The sequence below is a fragment of the Rattus norvegicus genome, chromosome 4 (genome assembly GCF_021556685.1).
Source record: "Rattus norvegicus strain SHRSP/BbbUtx chromosome 4, alternate assembly SHRSP_T2T, whole genome shotgun sequence".
Taxonomy (NCBI): domain Eukaryota; kingdom Metazoa; phylum Chordata; class Mammalia; order Rodentia; family Muridae; genus Rattus; species Rattus norvegicus.
Genome location: NC_141537.1, coordinates 97907924 through 97919770, shown reverse-complemented (window position 1 = coordinate 97919770; position 11847 = coordinate 97907924). Strand labels below are relative to the sequence as shown.

Below are 11847 nucleotides of genomic sequence, written 5' to 3'. Positions count from 1 at the left end.
TAAGTGCACTGACTGCTTGTCCAGAGGTCCTGAATTCCACTCACAGCACCCATATGATGACTCACAAACATCTGTAATGATATCAGATTCCCTCTATGGGTGTATTTGTGTGTGTGTGTGTGTGTGTGTGTGTGTGTGTGTGTGTGTGTGTGTGTACACAGAGGACTCAAGTATAATTAATTAGCTAATAAATTAAATAATAAAAAAAACATAACTGTTGATCACCTTATCACGGATGAGGATCAAACCCAGGTAACTTTCAGGATAAACAGATGCTCTTAACCACTGGGCTTTCAAGTCCCATGAATGAGAATTAAATGGATATCATCTGGAGTTTGCTAATAAAATCAATATAATGCAAATACTATATCTCAAAGAATTTCAAAAGTTGGTAAATTCAGTCTAGAATTTATGTAGACAGTCAAAAGGCAACATAACTAGGAAAATTGGAATGATAGAAATGTGGCAGTATATCTTCTGACTTTATTCTTCTTTGTTGTATAAAATCAGAGTGATCAAGACTGTGGTGTACTCCCGCCTCCCAAAGGCATTGCAGGTATGTCAGTAGGAGGTAGAGAAAAGAAAAGCTATGCAGATGCTCAGCTCACTGATGTCCTGACCTAAGAACATCTGAATTATTAGTAGCCTAACATTCCCTTAAAGAACTAAGCCTAAAACAGACTAAATGTCACGATGCAAGAACAGAAAGTCTTCCAGGATGGGGAGCTAGAGACTAAAACAACCTGGCCTATGACCAGGGCCATGGCCATGAGTGAGCCTGAGACAGACAATGCATTCAAGAGGCCACTCAGGTGGACAACATGGGTAACGAGTCACCAGACAACTACCATAAGGGCCAGCAGGTAGCTAACCTGTTAAAACCACCAGTCTGAGACCATAAGGCATGAGCAGGGCATAGCACATGAAAGACGACATCTGACATGACTCCAGAATCTCAGAGAGACCTGAGACATCTGAGAAATACTTAGACTGGGTGATTCATGAGGAGAAGCAGATGGGGCAGCCAAGCCTCTCACTTCTGTATATCTACAGAATGGAGTACTACTCAGCTATCAAAATCAATGACTTCATGAAATTCATAGGCAAATGGGTGGAACTAGAAAATATCATCCTGAGTTAGGTAACCCAATCACAAAAAACACACATGGTATGCACTCACTGTTAAGTGAACATTAGCCCAAAAGCTGGAATTACAATCCACAGACCACATGAAGCTCAAGAAGTTGGAAGATAAAAGAGTGGATGCTTTAGTCCTTCTTAGAAGGGGGAACAAAATATTCACAGGAGGAAATACAGAGAAAAAATGTGGAGCAGAGACTAAGGGAAAGGTCATCCAGAGACAGACCCACCCTGGGATAAATCCTATATACTGTCACCAAACCCAGACAATATTGTGGATTCCAAGAAGTACATGCTGACAGAAGCCTAATATAGCTGTTTCCTGAGTGGCTCTGCCAAACCCTGACAAATACACAATCAGATGTTCTCGTCCAACCATTGAACTGAAAATCAAGCCCCCAGTGAAGGAATTAGAAAATGGACAGAAGGAGCTGAAGGGGTTTGCAACCCATAGGAAGAACAACAATATCAACTAACCAGACCCCCCAGAGCTCCCAGAGACTAAACCACCAACCAAAGAATACACATGGAGGGACCCATGGCTCCAGATATATATGTATGCGAGGATGGCCTTATCAGGCATCAATGAGAGGAGAGGTCCTTGGACTGGTGAAGGCTCAGTGCCTCTGTGTAGGGAAATACCAGGGTGGGAAAATGGGAGGGAGTTGGTGGGTGGGTAAGGGGACACTCTTATAAAGGCAGGGGAGGGGAAAAGGGATAAGTGGAATTCCAGAAGGAAAATCAAGAAAAGGGATAACATTTGAAACATAAGTAAAGAAAATATCCAATAAAGAAAAAAAGTAACAGCAAAAGGAAGAGAGAAAGGAAGGAAGGAAGGAAGGAAGGAAGGAAGGAAGGAAGGAAGGAAGGAAGGAAAAACATTTCTTGAGAAGGTAAGACACACTATGAAAATTAAGGAGTCATACTTTATACAAACAGAAAACAAAGGGAAATACAACCTGTACTGTTTATATAAAAAATGGAATTTAAATTAAGAGCATAAAATGTGGCAATAGGGGGCTGGGGATTTAGCTCAGTGGTAGAGCGCTTACCTAGGAAGCACAAGGCCCTGGGTTCAGTCCCCAGCTCCGGAAAAAAAGAACCAAAAAAAAAAATGTGGCAATAATGAAATTTATTAAAGGACACAGGCTGATGAAGGAATAGGTCTTAGTTTCCTGTCTTCTTTACTAGATACTGAGTGATAAACGCAGGTAAGTCCTGTAGGGTCAGAATGGTTTCCACTCAGCCTCATCCCCATCATTGATGGTTGTTGAAGGGGCACCTGTTCACTATTTTCCTGATGCAGGTGTAATATCACTGTTATTGTAGCTGATGAGGTCAGAAATGCATCACACTTAGACTGTAGACAATAAACCGTGTTCCAAAATCCTCAGCTGCAGTCAGTGACATAAAAATTCTTAACAACTCTCTCTCACATAGAACTTATTTGGCACATGGACCATTTCAAGGAAAGATGTTTTTGTTAGGGTCTGCATCAGACTGGGAGGAACATGAATATGTTACATGCTATAATAACCTTCAAATCTTCAGGCGACATTCTGCTGGTCTTGAGTGTGAAAACTTCCCTGACCCACTGCCCCTGAATCTGTCTGGGACCTCAGTAAACTGGTTGAAAACCTTGTGGGTCAGGCATGCCTTCTTGTACCAATGCAAAAGTTATATTCATTACTATGTAGGAGGCTCTGATTAGGCTGGCAAGAGATAAATGTTTGATCTCCAAGACTGACAGACAAGAAGAGGGGAGTTTGGGTCATGAAAACATCACTACTGGATGATGAAATTATGAGAAGTGCAAAATTATAGACAAATTTCATGAGCAGTCTTTGATGTTGCTTTCTGAATGTTCCTTTCACTTGTGATGTTTCTTTTTACAAACAACTATACACTTTAATTCTTTTAACAACAAAAAAAAAAAGAAAGAAAGAAACAAAGCCCTTACACAAGGGCTGAACGCAAAACATCGCATTCAGTTCATCTGTAACATAATCTTTATTATAGCACAGGTTATTGACCATCTGGATCCTCCTCACAGATGTGAGGCACACAGGCACTATCCTATAGAATAAGACTAGGCCTCTCAGACATACACAGAACACATCCAATCCAGTGGGACCCAGAGCTCATCCTTCCTACCCACTCTCCTTTCTCACTTCCCTCTGACCTGACTAGGAATCCTTAACAACAGCATCATGAACAACCTAACAGGCAACTTCATTTTGAGGAGGGAGCCTGTAGAGATTTATCAGTCACTGCAAGGCTACAACGGAATTTTACATCAAAAAAAATTCTATGTGATACATGGAGGGAAGAATCATACAGGCTTCTCCTGCCTGAAAAAAAAAATCACATAAAATGCCTTATATGTGAGCGGTAGTAATAGTAAAACAATATGTGGTAGTCAATAGGAAAAGACTATGTAGCCACCAGAGAATATCAGGTGACACTGCTAGCAAACTTTCCAAACTTCTGGCCTCTCTGGTCAAACCCAGCAGCTACAAGTTCAGTCATGACCCCCTCTTCATTCCATTTCCCGGGCCAAAGCTCTGCCCACATACCCAGAAGCTGGTGCCAACCAAGTTGTGTGATCACCAAGCATTAAACCCATGCTAAACAGCTCCCCTTGCAAGCTCAGCAACTGTGAGGGTTGACCTGCCCCCCTTTCCCATACTCCAGCAGACAGTCCACACCCTACCTGCAATCCCAGAAGCCTGAAACAATCAAGGACCACCATTGATAACTGTTCCCCAGAGGTCTGTTCCCATAAGGGATTACTGGGTCTGCCAACATTTGTGACAACCAGATGGCTATGAACAACAAAAGCCAGAGCAACACGGTCCCACCAGAGCCCAGCTATCTTACTACAGCAAGCCCTGGGTATCCTAACACACCTAAGGTGCATGAAAATGACCTTAAATCAAACCTTATGCAGGTGATAGAGGCCTTTAAGGAGAAAACAAATAAAACCCTTAAGGAAATACAGAAAAACACAAATAGAGTGCCCCTATCTTCCTTTTCCCAGTGGCGCTATACAGTTTCCTCTTGCGGCAGGGATGTGGGCAAGGGTGGGCAGACTGCCCTGCAGTATCAAGAGTACCCACCTGTCTGGGCAGTGAGCTCTCTTTTCCAAGGGGTTTGGGAGCAGGGAGCTGTGGGCTGGGATCAGTAGAGGTTCTGGCTCCAGCTAAAAACTAAAGTGTCTTATTTGCATTTCAATTGTTATTCCCTTTCCTGCTTTCCAAGACAACATCCTCCTAACCTCTCCCCCTCCCCTTCTATATGTGTATTCCCCTACCCACCCTCCCTCCATTTCTGCCCTCCCCCCAACAAGGGTATTCTTGCTCCCCTTTTAAAGAAGGAGTGAAGCATTTGCATTTTGGTCATCCTACTTGAGTTTCATGTGTTCTGTGCATCTAGGGTAATTCATGCATTTGGGCTAATATGCACTTATCAATGAGCTCATACAATGTGTGTTTTTCTGTGATTCGGTTATCTCACTCAGGATGATGTTTTCCAGTTCCAACCATTTGCCTACGAATTTCATAAACTCGTTGTTTTTGATAGCTGAGTAATATTCCATTGTGTAGATGTACCACATTTTCTGTATCCATTCCTCTGTTGAAGGGCATCTGGGTTCTTTCCAGCTTCTGCGTATTATAAATAAGGCTGCGATGAACATAGTAGAGCACGTGTCTTTTTTATATGTTGGGGCATCTTTTGGGTATATGCCCAAGAGAGGTATAGCTGGGTCCTAAGGTAGTTCAATGTCCAATTTTCTGAGGAACTTCCAGACTGATTTCCAGAATGGTTGTACCAGTCTGCAATCCCACTAACAATGGAGGAGTGTTCCCCTTCCTCTCTACATCCTTGCCAGCATCTGCTGTCACCTGAGTTTTTGATCTTAGCCATTCTGACTGGTGTGAGGTAGACTCTCAGGGTTGTTTTGATTTGCATTTCCCTTATGACTAAAGATATTGAACATTTCTTTCACCTCTAGCTTTCTTACTGTGTGTGAATACATCTGTGGAGCTTGCTTCTGGCTCCCTGATTTGTTTTTGTTTCTTAATTCTAGATCTACAGAGTAGACTAGTCTCTTACATGTCATGTAATAGAATAAGCTTCTCCTTCAATGCAAGCCTGCAAAGCAGGAAGAATCACAGAAATATTAAATTTCATCAATGGTGTTAAGTATTGTAACGCTGTAGGCCTCTTCTGGGTGTAGGAATGACAGAGCTATTTGTTATAGCCTGTGGTGCTCCCATCACTGAGTCCCACCAATAGAGCTCTTGCATGAGTCACAGGTTGTTTTCCACTTTCTACTCTGCATCCTGTCAACTTCCTCTTGCTAATCTGCTTTATTGCTTTTTAAAGTGGCTGTTATTTAATTTTATGCATAAGAATGGTTTTACTTGCAATTATGCATGACATTGTGCCTGCCTGTACACAGCAATGTCAAAAGGAGTTAGCAGAGTCCATAAAACTGGAATTTTAAATGGTTGTGAAGCACCAGTTGCATGCTAGGAAGTGAAGCCGGGTCCTCTGCAAGATCATCTAGTACTCCTAAAATACATCTCTCTCTAGCCCTTCCTACTGCCTCTTCCAAGATTTCCAATGTTCTTTCTCCCTTTTGCTTTTGAATTTAACTGTCCTGGGCCATCCATGGTGTCACAAGTCAGAAATCTCTATAAATATCCAACCTTCCACAAAGGTTCCATTCATCTCCTTTTACTTCAAATTTTACTTCTATGAAACTGAAAGAAATTCTTCTGGAGTTGTCAACTGTCTTTGATCCCTAGCTGGGAAGAAGTTCAGAGCTCTCATCATTGTGATGACTTAGCTTTAATTAGAAATACAAATCCCATGGTCTTTCAGTAATGGACTTTCTCAAGTTTTTCCTTTTTGTTATACTGTCAGATTTTGAGACTGAGACATCTGAGAAATACTTAGAGTGGGTGATTCATGAAGAGAGACAGATGGGACAACCAAACCTCTCACTTCTGCTTTCACAGGGGTTTATGTTATGACTTGTATCACTGTGAAAGGGGACTCTTTAGACTGTACACAGTAATAGTCTGCCATATCTTCAGATTCCAGGCTGCTGATGGTCAGAGAATAATCTGACCCAGACCTACTGCCACTGAACCTTGATGGGACCCCAGCTGCCAAGTTGGTTGCACCATAAATCATACGCCTAGGAGATTTCCCCGGTTTCTGCTGGAACCATCTTAAATAATTTCCAATGTCCTGACTTGCCCGGCAAGTAATAGTGACTCTGTCTCCCAGAGATGCAGGCAGGGAAGATGGAGCCTGCGTCATCTGGATGTCGCATCTGGCACCTAGGAGTGGAGACATAATGAATATCCACACAATTAAGCATTATAAAGGATGACATCACCCAAATAACAGTCAATACTAATCAGTGGAATTCCCATTTTAGTTCATCTTACCTGCAAACCAAAGCAACAATAACCCAAGAAACTGAGCATGGGCCCTCATGTCCATTCTGAGTTCTGACTGCAATGACAGTGGCACAGTATATGTGTGACAGGTATATGAAGAAGTTCCCTAGACTGGGCAGTGAGGACATGCAAATCAATGGGAACCAGATATTGCTGAGTACAGCTCAAAGGCTTGTTGATCTCAGCACTTAGCACAAGCCCAGTGTCACCAGATGCCTGAGGTAAAAGCACTTGTATTTCTTTACAAGTATTTAAACATACAGATGGCATTTGTAAAGTCTCTGTATTAAATAAAATATTTCAAATATAAATTACTGCAATACTGAAGAATGTCCTGTTGTCAGGGAATATACAACAGAGAAGAAACTATTAGATTTTTAGCTCACTAAAATAATTAAAATTGGTTAAAAAAATAGAATGTGTTCCCCATATGAAGTGTTTGGAGTAGCATTTCTTGAAGTTAAAAGGACAATTACTCATAAACAAATTCAATGAATTAAAACGTGAGATATTACAGGTTTAACTTTGCGAACTACAATCCAAATAGAGTAAAAACACAGTACATGAGAAAGATAACCATTCCAATTCTCTGCCACCTGAGTGCATAGGTAGGGAAAAGAGGCTGTCCCTTCTCTACAGCAGGCAGGAAATGTGGGTCCCTAAGTCAACACAGTGGGAGATCTGGCTCTGTCCTTCACATTCTATAGAACTCCAGAGAGCAAATCCTGAATGTCACCTGGGCAGCATAGTAGAGCTAACCCTAGATGTTAGCATTGCAAGTGAGCTAGCCCTGAGGGCATTGGTGTGGAAGACCTGGCCCTGCCTCTTGTCTGATATACAGTGAGATCAGTGAGAGGGAGATCCCGTTCTCTCTATTGGCACTTGACAATGACAGTGGACAGGAGAGTTGGACTCAATGGGGTCATGAGAGCAGGAGAGCTGGCCCAGACTCACACCTACCAAAACACTTGAGACAGCAGGCCTTGCATGGCAACTGGGCAGCACATCAGAGCTGCTCTGGATTTCAGGTGAGCCAACCCTGAAGACATGAGTGCACTAGAGCCACCTTGCCTCTTGTCTGCTGGGCAATGGTACAAACAAGGAGGAGCCATCCTTCCAAACTCCCTCATCCCTCATTATCTATGGAAGGAAAGAGAATAGGTCCTAGGGTCATTTAGTGGAAGAATTGATCATGTCTGTCACCAGCTGCTTTAATTGGAAGACTGGGCCTACTATCTCACCTGAGCAGCAAGATAGAACTTGCCCTGGCTGTGGAGGTTGCTGGTGAGCCTACAACAAGGCAAGAGAGTAAAAGGTCAGGGCTGACCACATCAAATACTCTCTGGCCTGGATTCATGGTTTTGAATTAGTTCACCACACTGTCTACCCCATTGATGACCTGCTAGAATACATGAGGGAACAGTCCTATGGATCCAAAACTACAGAATCTCCATGACACAGAACAACAATAGGGTATCCAATAGGTGTCCCAGTGAGGTTCCAATATTGATAGAGTAGCAGATGACAGAGGACCCTCTCACGAAGCCAACCAGTTATTGCAATGAACATCTACAAGCAAAGGCTTATACACAAAAGTAGATACTGTGGTGATACACTGCGATACACTACAGATCCCAAGACAAGGTATTTTAGTGGGGAGGTCATTTGCAAGGGTGGAGAATGCCAGGTATAAAAAGCACAAGAGATGAATGAAATTGGAAACAATGATTTGAAATCCACAAAAAAAAATGTTTAAAGAAAAAAAACCTTAGGTTAACTAAAAAAAGAGATTGTATATATTCTAGGTACTCAGATAGGTGGGTGGATGAATGGGATATCATAGACAGGAAATAGATCTTACCCACACACAACTTCTTTTTTTTTTTTTATTAACTTGAGTATTTCTTATATACATTTCGAGTGTTATACACTTTCACGGTTTCCGGGCAATCATCCCCCTCCCCCCTCCCCTTCCTTATGGGTGTTCCCCTCCCAATCCTCCCCCCATTGCCGCCCTCCCCCCAACAGTCTAGTTCACTGGGGGTTCAGTCTTAGCAGGACCCAGGGCTTCCCCTTCCACTGGTGCTCTTACTAGGATATTCATTGCTTCCTATGAGGTCAGAGTCCAGGGTCAGTCCATGTATAGTCTTTAGGTATTGGCTTAGTCCCTGGAAGCTCTGGTTACTTGGCATTGTTGTACATATGGGGTCTCGAGCCCCTTCAAGCTCTTCCAGTTCTTTCTCTGATTCCTTCAACGGGGGTCCTATTCTCAGTTCAGTGGTTTGCTGCTGGCATTCGCCTATGTATTTGCTGTATTCTGGCTGCACACACAACTTCTTAAAACACATGGACTAGAGTATAGCTCTCTATCTTTGTGTGGGTGTTTTGTTTGTTTCTTAAACTATGCTCCAGGATATCAATTATTCAGTAATACCAGTTCTAGAACCTTCTTTAAGGCAACCTTTTTTCTCTATGATTTCATGTAGTCAAATATGAATTCTACTTTTTTCAGTGGGATTAAAAGTCAGATGAGTGTGGTTTAATGATGTCTAATCCTTGTAGGCAGAGCTGTGGGCATAAGAGCCTGCAGAGTGCTGTGTGAAATAACACAGACAGCTTGGAGCATCAGCACACACTGCTGGAATTTAAAAAACAGGAAAGGATGATCAGGCAGCCTTCCCTTTCACTGACATATGTGGTCTAGCTTTCTTGTAAAAACCAAAAACTAAGAATCCTCTCTACTCTCAGTTTCTCTAGGTAGTATATATTTACTGCTTAAATACTGAGATTTAGAAACTCTTTTATATTAAATAATGTGTGATGGAAAGTCTACAGAAGCTTCCTCTGTTCTCTATGAGTCCCAGCTGAGGCTATAACTGCTCACGTATAATGACTCCATCCTCTGCTAAGGCACAAAAGACATTTGGTACTGGAGATGAAGAGGAAGAAAGCTAGGCTATAGAGAGAACCACTTAGTTTCTTCTACCAAAACAAGTGACTCTTCATGAGCTTTACTAAAATCCTGTGACATCTGAGAAGCAGTTGCAGTGGGTGACTCATGAGAAGGAGCAGGTGGAGCAACCCAGTCTATTACTTCTGTTCCACAGGGATTTATCTTATGACTTGTATCAGTGTGGGAGGCTAATTAGCATACTGTAGACAGTAATATATTGAAAATCTTCAGACTCCAGGCTGCTGATAGTGAGAGAATGATCTGACAGACCCACTGCCACTGAACCTTGTTGGGACTCCAGATTGTAAATTGGATGTGGAGTAGGGCAAGCGTTTAACACTTCCACCTGGTTTCTGCTGATACCAGGCTAAATTACCATAACACTCTGACTCCCAGCAAGTGAGACTGACTCTGTCTCCCAGAGAGGCAGACATGGAGGATGGAGACTGGGACATCGTGATATCACGTCTTGCAATAGGAGTGGAGACATTGTGAATATCCAGGTAGGTAAGCATGGTAAAAAAACAAAAACAAAAACAAAAACAAAAACAAAAAACAAAAAACCAAAAAAGGCCTTCCCCCAAAATGCAGGTCAACACAAATCAAAATGAAATTCCCACTTTAGTTCATTCTACCTATAAGCCAGAGCAACAAGAAACCAAGAAACTGAGCAGAGGCCCTCATGTCCATGCTGAGTCCTGAAAGCAATGACACTGGCACACAGTGTGACTGGTATGTAAAGAAGTCCCCAAGGCTGTACAGTGAGACCATGCAAATCATTGAGAACCGGTTAGGACTGGTCACAGCTGCAAAGCTTAACACATCTCATCACTTAGAACAAGCCCAAGGTCCCCAGGCGCCTGAGGTCAAACGACTTGTATGTCTCCAGAGACTGAACTTCTATTAAAAGATGGATAATTATAGATGACATTTCCAATGTTGGAAATGTCTATGTTCAATAATACAATTCAAAGATATACAGGGATAATATAGTAAAGTGTCCTGCTTTCAGAGAATGTACAACACAGAAGAAACTATCAGATCTTTTACTCACTGTACTAATTTTGATTATGTAAAAAAATAGTATGCAATATTTGCAGATATATGATAGTGTATTTAAGTTACCCCAAAACTTCCACCAGAGAACTACTAAGTCTGATTAAAAAACTTGAGCAAAATGGCTGGGTATAAAATTAACTGGAACAAATCCGTAGCATTTCTCTACTCAAAGGATAAACAGGCTGAGAAAGAAATTTGGGAGATGACACCACTCACAATAGTCCCAAATAATATAAAATATCTTGGTGTGAGTTTAGCCAAGGAAGTGAAAGATCTGTATGACAAGAACTTCAAGTCTCTGAAGAAAGAAATTGAAAAAGGCCTCCAAAGGTGGAATGACCTCCCATGCTAATGAACTGGCAGGATTAAGATAGTAAAAATGGCCATTTTTCCTAAAAGAAATCTACAGAGTCAATGCAATCCCCATCAAAATTCCAACTCAATTCTTTATAGAGATAGAAAGAACAATTTTCAAGTTCATTTGGAATAACAAAAAACCAGGATAATGAAAATTATCCTCAACCATGAAAGAACTTCTGGGGTAATCACCATCCCTATTCACCATGCCCTCCATTTCTTGCATTATTTTGTCCCATTTAGGACATGTTATGTTTGTAGAATCTCCTAATATCTGGAGTTAATGAGTCAGAGATTTAAATGAAGGAAAGTAGCCATAGTAGGAAAATATAAGGTGTGCTGTGCCCTCAGTTCTAAACTAGGTTCATTTGCAGTTTCTGAAGAAACAAGAGACTCATGTTTTATAAATGATCTAAAGAGAGATTTAGCATATGGTATATAGCAAAAGAAACAAGATTTTTTTCTTTATTCTAAATCTGGTTTTGTCTTTTATAACATTCAATAGACTTGAGTCACCAAATGGATAAATGCATTCCTAAGCAAAGAATCTATGGAAGGCAAGACATACATGAACTCAAATCCCAACCCTAGCGTGCACTGACCATATAAATTTTGACAGACTATTTGTGTGCTCTTATAAAAACACAAACTAGCACAGATGTACACAGTTTTTATTAAGATGCTTCACTATGTAGAACAAATTCTAAAAACATTTATGTGTTTATTAATTGATTTTTAATGTGCATTGTATTTGTGCCTTGATGAGTTTATGTGTATTATATATAGGCAGGTTCCAGAGGAGCCAAGAAGTGAAGAGTTGTGAGCCACCTGATGTGGTTTCTAGGTATGCAACACATGTCT

The 11847-nt window shown here is 41.4% G+C and overlaps 1 pseudogene; it reads left to right on the top strand.

The window, feature by feature from the left end:
* Window positions 1-533: 533 nt before the first annotated feature.
* LOC120102727 (small nucleolar RNA SNORA17) lies at window positions 534-654 on the top strand (annotated as a pseudogene).
* Window positions 655-11847: the final 11193 nt, after the last annotated feature.